This window comes from Vombatus ursinus, unplaced genomic scaffold (genome assembly GCF_900497805.2).
Source record: "Vombatus ursinus unplaced genomic scaffold, bare-nosed wombat genome assembly UNPS02014798.1, whole genome shotgun sequence".
Taxonomy (NCBI): Eukaryota; Metazoa; Chordata; class Mammalia; order Diprotodontia; family Vombatidae; genus Vombatus; species Vombatus ursinus.
In genome coordinates, this window is record NW_020954576.1 from 23,605,415 (window position 1) to 23,619,146 (window position 13,732).

The 13,732-nt window shown below is 36.0% G+C and overlaps 1 protein-coding gene and 1 pseudogene across 2 annotated transcripts in view; both read left to right on the forward strand.

Annotated features, from left to right (window-relative positions):
* LOC114049605 (serine/threonine-protein kinase MRCK alpha) overlaps positions 1-13,732 on the forward strand; it is a 410,500-nt gene that overhangs the window by 52,207 nt on the left and 344,561 nt on the right. The gene's annotated exons all lie outside the window — the stretch shown is intronic.
* Positions 2,622-2,757, forward strand: LOC114050274 (annotated as a pseudogene).

Here is a 13,732-nt window from a genome sequence, read left to right on the forward strand (position 1 = left end):
GGCAGCCAGGTGGTACAGTGGATAGAGTGCCAGGCCTGGAGTCAGAAAGACTTACCTTCCTGAGTTCAGATCTGGTCTCAGACACTTATTAGCTGTGTGACCCTGGGCAAGTCACTCAACCCTGTTTGCATGAGTTCCTTATCTGTAAAATGAACTGGAGAAGGAAATGGCAAACTATTTTGGTGTGTTTGCCAAGAAAACCCCAAATGGGGTCAGGAAGAGTCAGACACAACTGAAAAATGACTGAACAACAACAGCACAGATAAGAAAAAACAATGGAAATTGAAGAAGGGGATGGCATAACAGTAGAGTGTAAGTCTGGGAAGGCTTTATGGAAAAGTAGCCAAATGAGCAAGACTTGAAGGAAAAATAAAGGATGCTAGAAGTGGGGAGAAGAGGGTGAGAAGTGCATTTCTAGTAGAGGGGATAGATTGTTTTAATGCATAGAGATGAAATGTCATAGTTGCCAAAAAATTAATCACCTTAGCCAGAACATGAAGTACAGGAAGGAGAATACAAAAGTCATAACCTGGACAGTGAGGTTGGAGCTATGTTAAAAAATGGAGAATTTGTGTTGAGATAGATAAAATACAATTCAAAATGTCAAATTGCATTTTATGAACTAGACAAGTACAAACTGCCATTTCTCCTATCTCTCAGTATAAATTTTGAATAATTCAATTAAATTCAACATACATTATTAAGCAACTACTTAATGTTTCTGGTACCATGTGCTAGGGTAATGCAGCAATTCCTATCATTAAAAAACTTGAATTGTATGAGAATGGGAAGGAAATATATGTACAGGTAAGTAAATGAATGGTAACATGGGTGGAGTGTGGGTGCGTGGAGCACTGACATCTTGGGGAGAGGAATCAGAAGAAAGAAGCCTTAGCTGGGAGATAACACTAGCATTTATAACGAAGTTAACTGGAACAGAGCAATTAGATCATATAGTAGTTAATCTAGGATTAATGTAGGATTATTTGCAGTTGAATTTAAGTATATATATCAACTTTCCTTTTGTTCACTCAGCACTTGGTTTAGGAGAGACTATCTGAGGGAACATGTATAAAAATAATAATATAAAAATAAGTTTTATTGATTTTCTTTTGTCATTTCCAGTAATTTCTGGACATGCCTCCTTTTTGCCTCCCTTCCTCCCACCAATTGGACCATCTTATGTGATAAAGAAAAATAATTGAGCAAAAACACTTGATACAATGACCATGTGTAACTATGTATAACACTCTGTCTAGGATGCACTCTCTTCCTACCTCTACTTCTGGTTTCCCTCAGGGTTCATCTCAAGTACCACCTTTAGGAGACCTTTCCTGGTCCTCTCAGTTGCTAGTAGTGCCTTTTTGATCACCTTGTATCTGTTTTGTATATACTTATATATGTGTATGTTATTTTCCCCATTAGAACATAAATTCCTTGTGGGCGTAGGATTGTGTTTTGCTTTTGTCTTTGTATTCTCATCACCTCAAAGAGTGTCTGGTGCATAGTAAGTGCTTACTTAATAAATGCTTGTTGATTGGTTGTTGATAAGAGGGAAGGTCTTTTTAAATTATCTGTTCTCATGAAAACTTTGCTGGATTAGTTCTCTAACCATGCTTTCTTTAAACTGGCTTTATTTGTTTTCTTTGTGAGCTGATACTACTCATAATCTTTTGCTGTCTTTTTTCTGTAAAATTTTATGTGCAGGCTAAATCAGTGTTGCCCTTTGCTTCCTGTAACTCTCCATTTGGCAATAAAATCACATCAGCTTATTAAGGCAATTTTTACATTCTTTTGGTTCCTTTTATAGCAACTGATTGACATTGATTAAAATTCTGTATGAAATTGCTATAATAATTGTTGGTATCTTCTTATCTATCTATATTTCATCTTTTGGTATCAGTAACTCATGTTAATAGGTCACATTGGAGCTATTTTAATTGTATATCTTATAGCTCTGTATTACTTTTGATGTTACTCCAGCTATCAGTTGTCTATACAAATAGCTGATTTGGGAATGATTTCTTTATCAGTAATTAGTTGTTTCCTGTTTGTTAAAGTATAATACATTTCATTTTTATGGTATCACTGAGTGCTCGCTCTGTAGTGGTTATCAGATTTTTTCATCTAGTACACCCCCTCCTCCCTCCTCCCACCCCCTATCCCCAATACCCTCCCATCCCACTTCTCATTTTTGGTCTCAGTTTTGGAATCCCAAAGCTCTTGAATCAAGGAAGAAAGTCAAAGGAGTCAAGTGCCAGTCAGGGAATAATCAGGGCAGGGGGTTACTAGATCAGTCTGATTTTTATAGTTGGAAGGCAAGGCCTCATTCAATCCTGTGATAATAGGGAAAGGAACATGGCTAGGACTAAAAGAAGGTTAATGTTTATAATATTCATTGCAAAACAAAAGTTATTATCTTGCTTTAGGAACCATTATATGGCCTATAGTATAATACTATAATACAATAGTATTAAAATGTATATTTCATGTATATTTTTAAAAAAAAAGATCACTTCCATCATACAGTCAGGTCTTAGAGTTAACACTCTAATGGATGAAGCTCTATCTTAGGGAACATTTTGTTAAAAAATAAATTGCCTTTTAAATTTTTACTAAAGGACATCATTGAAAGGAGAGGTTTAGCATTCCCTTTGATAAAAATGGAAGAGATCCTAGAGGCCTTTATAATTCAGTTACTGTTAAGGCAATGCCATCTATTTGATGGGCTCCAACTGTATTAAGAAAAATTTTTTTTGGAGGGGCAGAAGAAGAGGTAAGTTTGGATTTAACCAGAACACCTTGGTTTGAATTCTATTTTACTACTTGTGTGACCTTTGGCAAGTTATTTAATCTTCTGAGCCTCAGATATTGTATCTGTAAAATGAAGGGTTGAACCAGATGAGCTATAAGGTCTGTCTCTACAGCTCAATGTTTTCTATTCAATCAATTATTTATATGCAAATTTTGTATCAGTATACTTATGGATTACTGTGTATTAGCATATTTATGAATCATTTTGAGCTCTTTTTCTTTCAGCATTTATCTGGATTTCCAGTTGATGATAGGGTATAGCCAGGAAGGGATCTGGTGAAGTACCAGATGGTAAACATCCTGTGTAGTTATGGGCATGTCTGTGTATCTGCATGAATGTGCATTTCTGTTGCATATTAAAGTTGATTGTACATGGGATTTATGTTATTTAGCCTTCTGCTTTATTACTCCAAATGATAATATGATAGGATCATAGATTTAGAGCTGGAAATACTAGGAGGCCATCAAGTTCAACTTTCCCTTTTTGCAGACAAGAAAACTGAGGCATATAGAGGTTTAAGTGACTTTGCCAAGTAGTGTAACACAATTATTAGCAAGTGTCTGAGATAGGATTTGAATGTAGGCTTTACTGACTCTAAGTCCAGTATGAATCACCTTCATAATGATAAAAATTAATTTGTTAGTAGGGACAGCTAGGTGGCACAGTGGATAGAGTATCGGCCCTGAAGTCAGGAGGACCTGAGTTCAAATTTGACCTCAGACCAAACACTGACACTTACTAGCTGTGTGACACCTGCTTAAGTGACTTAAGCAAGTCGCTTAACCCCAATTGCCTAAAAAGGAAAAAAAAAAATTAATTTGTTGGAATGTTAGTGTTAGAGTACTCTCTGAGAGTTTCTTTTTGGTCATTTAAATAATAGAGAAAATTATTTTTATTTTACCTTGTATGACTAACTTGATTTTTCTCATATTTTACATCAAATAAATCAGCATAATTCCCTCTAAGCCTTAAGATTTTGGATCCCTACTAATTTCATTGGCAAGAATGAAGGCGTGAGCATTTATTATGTGTTTACTATGTGCTAGGCACTATATTGAGTGCTGAAAATATATACAAAAGCAAGCAACTTAGTCCCTTTCCTTGAGGAGATTACATTCGTATAAATGGGAGTTAGAGTTGGAAGGGGGAGACTTAGAAGACAAGACTAAAAACTTGAAATGTTCTAATAAGAATATCCTGCTTTAAGAAGTAAGGAGCTTTCTATCCCTGGTGTGGTATTCAAGAATTTGAACACCATGATACAACTATCCATTTTTCACTTACCCTGCCACCTTCCATCATCTCTTGTTCAGACTATGAAATGGCCTTCTAATTAGTGGTCTTGCTTTCACCCTTCACATAGCTGTTAAAATAGTCTTACTAAAAAAATTGGTCTGTCCATTTTTCTCTTGCCTGTTCAAGAATCTTCATTGGCTCCATTTTCCCACAGGACAGGATTTAAATTCCTTAGCTTAGTAGTTGAAGCCTTTCACAATCTGTGGCTTACCATATTTCACATTATTGTACTTTCATTCTGCACTTCCTTTATATACTTACTACTAGTAATGTCTCTCATTCCTGGATTGTGTTTCCTCTTTACTTTTACTGCTTGGATCCTTATCTCCCTTCACAGTTCATTTCATGTGCCGCTTTCTTCAGGAAGCCTTCTGTGATCCCTCTCGTACATTAGATCATAAATCTAGAGTTGTAAGTAACCTCAGAGGTCTTCCAGTTCAGCCTACTTTTTTATGTTTGAGGAGACTGAGGCCTAAGGAAATAAAGACTTGCTCAAGGTCACATCATGTCATCCTTTGAGTTTCAAGCATATAATTTTTTTACTCAGCTTTGTTAGTGTTCTCCTCCTCCTCGAATTATGATGTTTTTATTAATTGACAGGTTGTATTTCCCTGAAGAATATAAATTCTTTGAGAATGGTGACTGGTTTTGGTTTTTATCTTTGTATCCTTAGCACCTATTATAGTGCTTTTCACATAGGAAGTGCTAAGTAAGTGATTGTTGAATAGAATATACCACACTGATGTTGAATTAGTAAATAAGTTCTTTGTTATTTCCTCTTAGTGTGTCATGGGAAGTTAGATGTCATTGATTGTAGGGCTGTGGCAAAATAACACAACCTCAGGAAATCCTGTGGCTTGAAAGACTGGTTACCAGATAAAAATCATGTTCCTCATGTGATAGAGAAAAAATTGAATTTGTACTATTTTATTTAAAAGATATTATATTTTCTAATATGCTTTACAAAGTTGGTTTTTAAAAAGAAGTAGCTAGATGGTGTAGTGGATACAGTACATGGCTTGAAATCAGGAAGAGTGGAGCCAAGAGGGGAATGAAGGCTCCCCTCCACAAAGTGGAGGCTAAGGAAGTAACTCATCATGGAAGAAATAGATAGGCCTGATGAAAGTGGGCCTGGTGGAAGTGAAACGCAATATATTCTAGGGTGAAGTGAGGTAGGTGGTTGGATGTTCCAGGGTGAGAAGGCTCCAGGCACTGAAGGAAGTTTCAAGATGAGAGAACAGCAGGGGCATGATTTTCAAGTCCAGAAAGTAAGGATCAGAACTAGGAAGGAGGTTAGACTAAATGACGCAAGATTGCTTCTGGCTGTAGATCTATGATTCATAATAAGCTTTTAGCTTTGTACTAAATAGAATTATATTTGATATAAAATATGTTGGAAAGTTTTAAATCATTCTCCGCTTTATATACTTTATATACTATAAGTAAATATGTCAGCTCTCACTGATTAGCCTTACAGAATTCTCTCCTTTCCCCCCTGCCTTTTGACCTCATAAGATAATAGGATTAAGAGGTTATCTAATTCAACCTCCTAATTTTGTAGGTGAGAAAACTGATACTCATGAAAGGGCAAATAACTTTGCCTAGGTCCCACTGCTGGTAAGTGGAAGACTCAGGACTTGAATAGGATCTTCTGACTCCAGATTGTCATCTTTCCACTATACTACATCCTCTAACTTCTAGCACTGGTTCTTAATTTTCACTTTATCTTTGTGGTTGACATAAGCATTTATGTTGGATAGGGATAAAGGGAAATAATGATTGATTTTTAAAATCTGCTTCAATTTTACCTATACTTAGTTTTTAGCCCTACTGCCCGGAAGATATATTTACTTCAGTATAATAGATCACATTGTACAGGAGACGTATTTTGTTGAGTTACCCTCCCATCTTTGAAGCTAGGCTTTTTTTTTCCCACTTAAGACTTAGGGAATATACTGTACTCTGACTTAAAAGAGCAGAAAATCTGTTTTAGCTGCATGTTTTATGTATATTTTTAATTACTAGGATGGTTCTGAGATTTACCTGGGAATTTTTTTGTTTTACAGTGGATCCAAACATTGGTTCAGTCCCACAGTTATTAAGGCTCTTAAAGATTCTCTATAAACTTCCTGGGACTCGCTATGAGGAACCACCTTTAGATGTACCTGGGTCTAGACCCATAGTCCTGGAGATGGTTTGCAGTTAGACAGACTCACAGGGTGAGGAGGTATAGAAAGTCAGTTTTTCCCAGAATAGACTCAAGAAGGTGGAGAGAGTATATTAAGTGTAATTACTGAGGGTTGGTTGAAGTGCTGTAGTGAGTTAAAGGAGGTTAGGTTTAAAGGATGAAGGATATGAATGTAGTGAAACTGTAGGAGAGAGACATGGAATTAAGGAAAGAATTGATTTCCAAAACGTGGGGAAATTTGTGAGCTTTTAGCTTAAAGATAGAATAAATTCTTGGCAAAAAGAAAGTAACCCATAAGTTTTGAGTAACTACTGCATTTAGCGTACAACACTTTAGTGCTTCAGGAGTCTGTGATTCTCTTAGTGTGGACACCCTTTTCTCCAATGCAGATGGAAACATCCCTATAATTTAGGAAGATAATCTTTGATAATTATGGCCAAAAAGTTAGTCATCTTGCAATCAACCTGGTGATGAAGGTAAAACATTTTTATAAAATTAAAATAAGAATTTAATAGGAATTTTTCTTTTGAAATTAAGTAATTCTAAGTTAAGTGAGGGAGTAATTATCCTTACAAGGAATGCTATTTGTTTAAATAATTATAGTTTTAATATATCTGTGGTGTCATTGATGTGAGTATTCCCTCCATGCACTTTTATTCTGTGAAACTCTGGTCCTTGTGAAGTCATAGAAACTCTATTTTGATTTTTTCATCATTGAGTATATTTAAAATATTTTATGTATTTCTGTTTTTTTTTATTTAATCTTTATTTCTGAATATATCCCTTCCCTGTTCTTCTCCTTGTGGGAACTAAGCCTTATACAGAGGAATGCTTTTTTTCCTCTGGTCTGTAAAATGTGAAGAAATACAGTAGGTTTTTGGGAAAGCTCATGCTGTTTCATTTATTGAACAACTATACCATTCAAATATCTATAATAATTTTGGCAAAGAAAACAGTACAGTGACCTTTTGATCTTTTTCAGTTAATAATAACTAACTTTATATAGTGCATTAAAGTTTTCAAAGCACTTTGAATATTTTCTTATTTGACCTTAAAACTGCCCTGTGAGGCAGGTGCTGTCATTACCATTTTACAGATGAGGAAACTCAGACTGAGAACAATTAAATAACCTCTCATGGTTACACAGCTATTAAGTGTCTGAGGCAGGATTTGAACGTAGGCATTCCTGCCTCCAAAGTCCAGCACTTTAACTTCTATATACCTGTAGATCATGATTTTCCTGTTACAGCAAACCAGAATTGATTTTTACAATCAAATTGATTTCCCTGAGACAATGGGCTTAGAGGAAGAGGAGGGATGGGATGAGGGTGGTAGAGAAAGTGCGTGATGTTGTCATCTTTTTTTAATATATAAATGGATAAAAATATTATTTATTTTGTTTATTATTTTGTTTAAATATTATTAAACTTTGATAATAAGTCAGAAAGTGATTCTTTCATGTGCATACATTCATTTCTGATTATTCTATTGAAATAAAGAAGACTAAGCTTGTTAGGAATTTTTCTGTGTGTTCATAGTCTCATTTAACATTTCTGTTTATAATATGTAATACTTATACAGACATTTATGAATTGCTCACTTGTTCAAGGTACAGGACACTGATGGAATGATCTGTAACAGTCAGACAACAGGTATTAAGTACCTGCTAAGTTTTAGGCACTGTGCTGGGCAGCAGGTTTGGAGAGGGTAGGGAATAGAAGTACAAAGAAAGAAACAGTTCCTGTACACAATGAGCTTATATTATAATGGGAGAGACAAGTACATATAAAAATAAATACAGCATAAATATAAACTGAATGCATACATAGTTTTATAAATATGTTATATATATACATATTATGTGTATATACACAAACGCATATATTCAAAGTAGTTAAATACAAGGTAGTTTAGGAGGAAGGGCACTAGTGATTAGGGGATATCAGGAAAGGCTTCATGCAGAAGATGTTGCCTGAGCTTTATCTTAAAGTCAGTCAATAAGCATTTATTAAATATCTGTTATGTGCCAGGTACTGCGTTAAGCTCTGGGGATAGAAAGAAAGGCAAAAGACAGAACCAGTTCTCAGGAGTTCACAGTCTAATGAGAGAGACAACATGGAAGCAACAAGGTGAAAAAAAAAAGATATATACAGGATAAAGTGGAGATAATCAATAGAGGGAAGACATTAGCATTAAGAAGGATCAAGACAGGCTTCTCATAGAAGCTGGAATTTTACCTGGAACTTGAAGCAAGGCAAGAAATCCAGGAGGTAGAGATGGGGAAAGAGATTATTCCAGATATGGTGAATAGCCAGCGAAAATTCCAGAGTCTCAAAATGGAGTTATCTTGTGTAAGGAACTTCAAGGAAGCCAATGTCATTGTAGCCCAAAGTATGTAGGGCTATGGAATAGAGTATGATGTAAGAAGACTGAAAAGACAAGGGGAGGGAGTTTGTTAAGGGCTTTGAATGCCAAACTGAGGAATTATATTTGGTTCTGGAGGTGATAGACATGTAGTTTTTGAGGGCAGTGGAGGGGTGTGTGTGTGACATAGTCAGATCTGTGCTTTATGAAGATTAGTTTGACAGTGAGTGGAGGATAGAGTGGAGTAGGGGTTGGCTTGATCCAGGAAGACCAATGAATGCTTAGCTATTGCAGTAGTCTTGGTGTGAGGTGATGAGGTTCTGAACTAGGGCTGGCAGTGGTAGAGAAGAGAGAAGGGGCATATAGGAAAGATGTCATAAAGGTAAAAACCAACAGGCTTTGGCAACAGGTTGGTTATCTGAGTGAAAGAGAATAAGGAGTCAAGGATGACACCTAGGTTGTGAGCTTGGGTGACTGGAAAAGGATGGTACTACTCTTGATAGCAAGAGGGAAGTTTGGAAGGGGTAGGGGTGTTTAGAGGAAATATATTGAGTTCAGGGGAAGGACTGTGTAAAATGGAGGTAGGGAGAGAATGCATTCTAGGCATGGCTTTCAGAGTGTGAAGAGAGTTATGCCCAGTAAAGCTGGAAAGATAGACTGGAGTCAGGTTATACAGGACTTTCAAAACTTAAGGAAAGAGTTTATATATTATCCTAGTTGCAAAAGAAGCCACTGGAGTTGTGTAAGAAGGGAAATCACATGGTTATATCCAAGCTTAAGGATAATCAGTTTGGCAGCTATGTATAGGATGGGCTGAAGTAGTGAGAGACTTGAGGTAGGAATTAGGAGGCATTTGCAATAATCTTAGTGAGAGGATTGAACTAAGGTGGTAAATGGGTGAGTGGAGAGAAGCAAGAGATGTTGTAAAGGTACAAAAGGCAATATTTGTCAGCTGACCAGATATGGGGGGAAGAGAGAGTGAGAAATTTGAGGATAGTGTCAAAATTATGAAACTAAGATATTCGAATGATGATGCATTTGACAGAAATATGGAATTTTGGAAGAGGAGAAAATTGGGGGGTGGGGTGGAATAATATGTTGATTTAAGATGTCTCTTAGGCATATAGTTTGAAATGTCCAATAAGTGTTTGTTGATCAGGGACCAAAATCTGATGGTCATATGTATAGAATGAACAGTTAAATTCATTGAAGCTTATGAGATTACTGAGGGAGATTATGGAGGGAGAAGAGAGGAGATTCCAGGATAGAACCTTGGAGAACACCTGTATTTTAGGGGTATGAGGTGGATCAGTGCTGTCAAACTCAAAGAGAAACAGGGCCACTAAACTGCAGTTGAGGATTCCTGAGGGCTGCATATTGACTGAGTTCTGAAATGTAATATTTATTATATCATATTGTATTTTTATTTATTTTGTTATATGTTTACCAATTGTATATTATTTGGTTTAGGTCACTTTTGTTGGGAGTGTTGTGGGATACGTGTGGCCTAAGGGTCATGTGTTTGAAACCTCTGACGCGGATGATGAGCTAACAAAGGAGACTGAGACCACAGTCAGATAGGTGGGAGGCAGACCGAGAGAGTAGTGTCATGAAAACCCAGATAGTAAAGAGTATCTGGGTGGTCAGCAATGTCAAATGCAGCAGATACATTGAGGATTGAGGGGGGATAATACCCTATCATATTTAGCAATTAAGAGGCCAGTTAGTACCTATGGAGAGTAATTTCAGTTGAGTGATAAGGTAGGAAGCCCGACTGTGAAGGATTGAGGTGAGAGAGGAGAGGAAGTGAAGGCTGTAAGTGTAGACAACTTTTTAAGGATATTGACTGAGAAAAGTAGTGGTAATATAGGATGATAGCTTGAGTGAATTAAAAGGTCTAGTGAAGGTTTTTTTGTTTTTGTTTTTTAAAGACTGAGGGAGCCTGAGGACATTTTTGAAGACTATAGAAAAGGAATCAGTTGATAAGGAGAGGTTGAAGATTTGAAAGAGGAGGATGATTGAGGATAAAATCTGCTGGAGAAGATGAAAGGGAATAGAATCAGGTAGACATGTAGAGGGGTTGGATTTGGCAAGGAGGACCACTTCTTTGTCAGGGTTTGAGGGACAGGAGGAGAGAGTGAAAATTGACAGTTTTCTGTAATCCATATGATGGTTTTAGAATCTTTTTGTCCATTGTTAATATCATGCCTCCAAATGTTCTGAAAAATTAATATGCACTTAAAATAATAACCAAACCATTACAGCTATTTACACTTGAACATAAATTTATATGTATAGTAGGTCCACTGCAGCTTATTAGTTGTTCCTTCTGTAACCCTGAATTTTCCTTCTCCATTGGTTGGAACAGCAGGAATGAACAGCATCAATACATTTCCATCTGGTGGTCCATTTACCTAAAGGGTAGGGGGAAGTGGCCATTAGTTCCCAAGAACAGGAGAACTAGCTTGGACTGCTTTTTTGGTTCCTGCTTTGTCACTGACCTTTTTCTGGTCTGGGGACATGAAACTTACTCTCTAGTCAACCACTCTGTTCTTCAGGGTCTTGACTGTTACTTCTAGGGACCTCTGGTACCACTTGCCTGGGAACTTCCAGGAACAGGTGATAGTGCCTATTGAGCCTTTCATGAAGCTTTTCATTGCATTCTTTTAAAATCAAAAATCTCTTGAATAAATAGAAGCCAGGCTACCCTTTTCCCCAACCCATATAGGTTTCTTTTTTTAGGGGAAATCTATTTATCTCTCTGTTCTCCAATCTGAAATACTTTTCTTAGTCATACTTCCTCATGGACCTCAAGGCCCTTTCATTGCTTTTTAAGTATTTTTGCTAATTTGATGGGTATTAGATGATACCTCAAAGTTGCATTTTGAATGTTTTATTGTTGTTGAGGTTGCTCATTTTTTGAAGTTATTAACATTTTGTATTTTCTCTTTTGAAAACCATCTGTTCATATCCTTTGACCATTTTATGTATTGTGGATTGAGAATTCATTTAGTATCTTCAAAGAATCACAGAATTTAGAGTTGAAAGGGACCTCAGCTGTGATCTAATCCAGATCATACTGAAAAGGAATTCTTACTCTAACAGACTTGAGCAATGGTCATACAGTCTCTGCTTGAAGACCTTTAATAAGAGGAAACTCCTTACCTCCTAAGGCAGCCTTTTTCATTTTTGAATAGCTCTAATGATTTTTCCTTTCATCAAGCCTTTTTGCAACTGCTGCCCCTTGCAAATGGTTCTGCCAAAAAGAGCAAGTCTAATCTATGTTCCACATGACAAACCTTCAAGTATTTGAAGATAGATATTGATTTTTTTTGTCAGTTGTTAAGATAATGCCTTTGAGTGTTCTGAGTCTTCTGTTCTCCAGGCTAAATATCCTTATTTCCTTCAGTTTGTCACCAGTCTTGAGGCCTTTTGCCATCTTACTTGTCCTCCTCTGAATGTTCTGCAACTTATCAATATCCATCTTAAAACTGTGGTGACCAGAACTGAATACAGTATTACACATTTATTTTGACCAGGGCAGATTAAAGAGGAACTGTCATTTCCTTATTCTTGGAAATTATTTATATGACATTAGCTTTTTAAAAAGGCTGGCACATTAGAATTTTGACTCATATTGAATTTGCAGTATCTCAGACCTCTTATATCTTTCTTGGACCAGTCGATGTCTGGTGTTGCACTTATAAGAAGTTGATTTTTTGAATCCAAGTTTAAGATTTTCTATTTATTTCTTTTGAATTTTATTTTATTAGAATTCAGCCTAATGGTCTGACAAGATCTTTTTAGATCTTAGTTTTTTAACCTCTGTGTTAGCTATTCTTCCTAAATTTGTCATCTCCATATTTGATCACTTTGCTGTCTGTGCCTTTATTGAAGTTATTGATAAATTAAATAGCATAGGGCCAAGACAGATCCCTGGGTTAGTTGATTGAACACTTCCAGGCAAGTTAGCATTAAACTGACTTTTTTTTGTGCCTAGCTATTCAGTTGGCTCTGAATTCATCTAATTGTATTATCATTTAGTCATCACCTTTCCATCTTTTCTGTAAGAATAGTAAGACATAGGTAATCAAATCATTGTCTTGATTTCATTGGTACAGAGTCCAGAGAAGGAACTCTACCAATGTACATTGACACCTTCTCAGCAAATTATATTTTTCAGAGAGTTGCCAAGAGGACTGCCAAGTGATGTAACTTGCCCAGGGCCACACGAAGCTAGTCTGTGTCAGAGGGGACTTGAACACAGGGTTTCTTGGCTACATCAGGCTCTTCACATTGTTCATCACAGCATATTAATATATTTAAAAGCTTTGGAGAACAATTCCATCTTTATTTACTTTCCTGATAGATTTAATTCTCAATATTTGTTTTGTTTTTTCATATGTTTCTTTATAATTTTTTTCTTTTTTGGTCTGAACCAGTAGTTTCCTTATTGAAGAGAATGCACAGGAAATTCTTTCTATCAGTTGAAGACAGATCAACAAACATTTATTAAATATCTGTCATGTGTCAAGAACTGTGCTAAGCACATAGATCAGAACCATTTTGTAATCTATAGTCTAAGAGGGTTCCATGGGACTTTGAGTGGTTTAGTCACAGAACTAATAGATTTATATCAGAAATAAGGCTTCTATCTAGTTCTTTATGACTGCAAAGTGTGGAGCCTCTCTTTCATTTTTAATAGTTATTATAGTTCTATTGAAAAGACATTTTATATTTTGATTGACATTGCTTTAAATCTGCAAATTCATTAAGAGATTATTGATACAAAAGCATTGAACTTTTCTCTAGTTTATTCCAATCTGTCTTTATTTCTGTGAATATGATTTTACCGTGATCTTTGTAAAGGTCACCATTTCGTGGTTCAAATGGGGTTTATTTTTTAAAATAATGTTTTCTTGAGCTCAGTTGATCTTCAGATTCCAATTCTGTGTCACCTCAAAGAGTTATAAATATTTTTGTACATCCTTACTAACACTTTGTTTTGTTTAGAATAATCTCTCCTAATACTTCCTTTCCATCTTTCCCTGCTGAATGAAATATGTTTC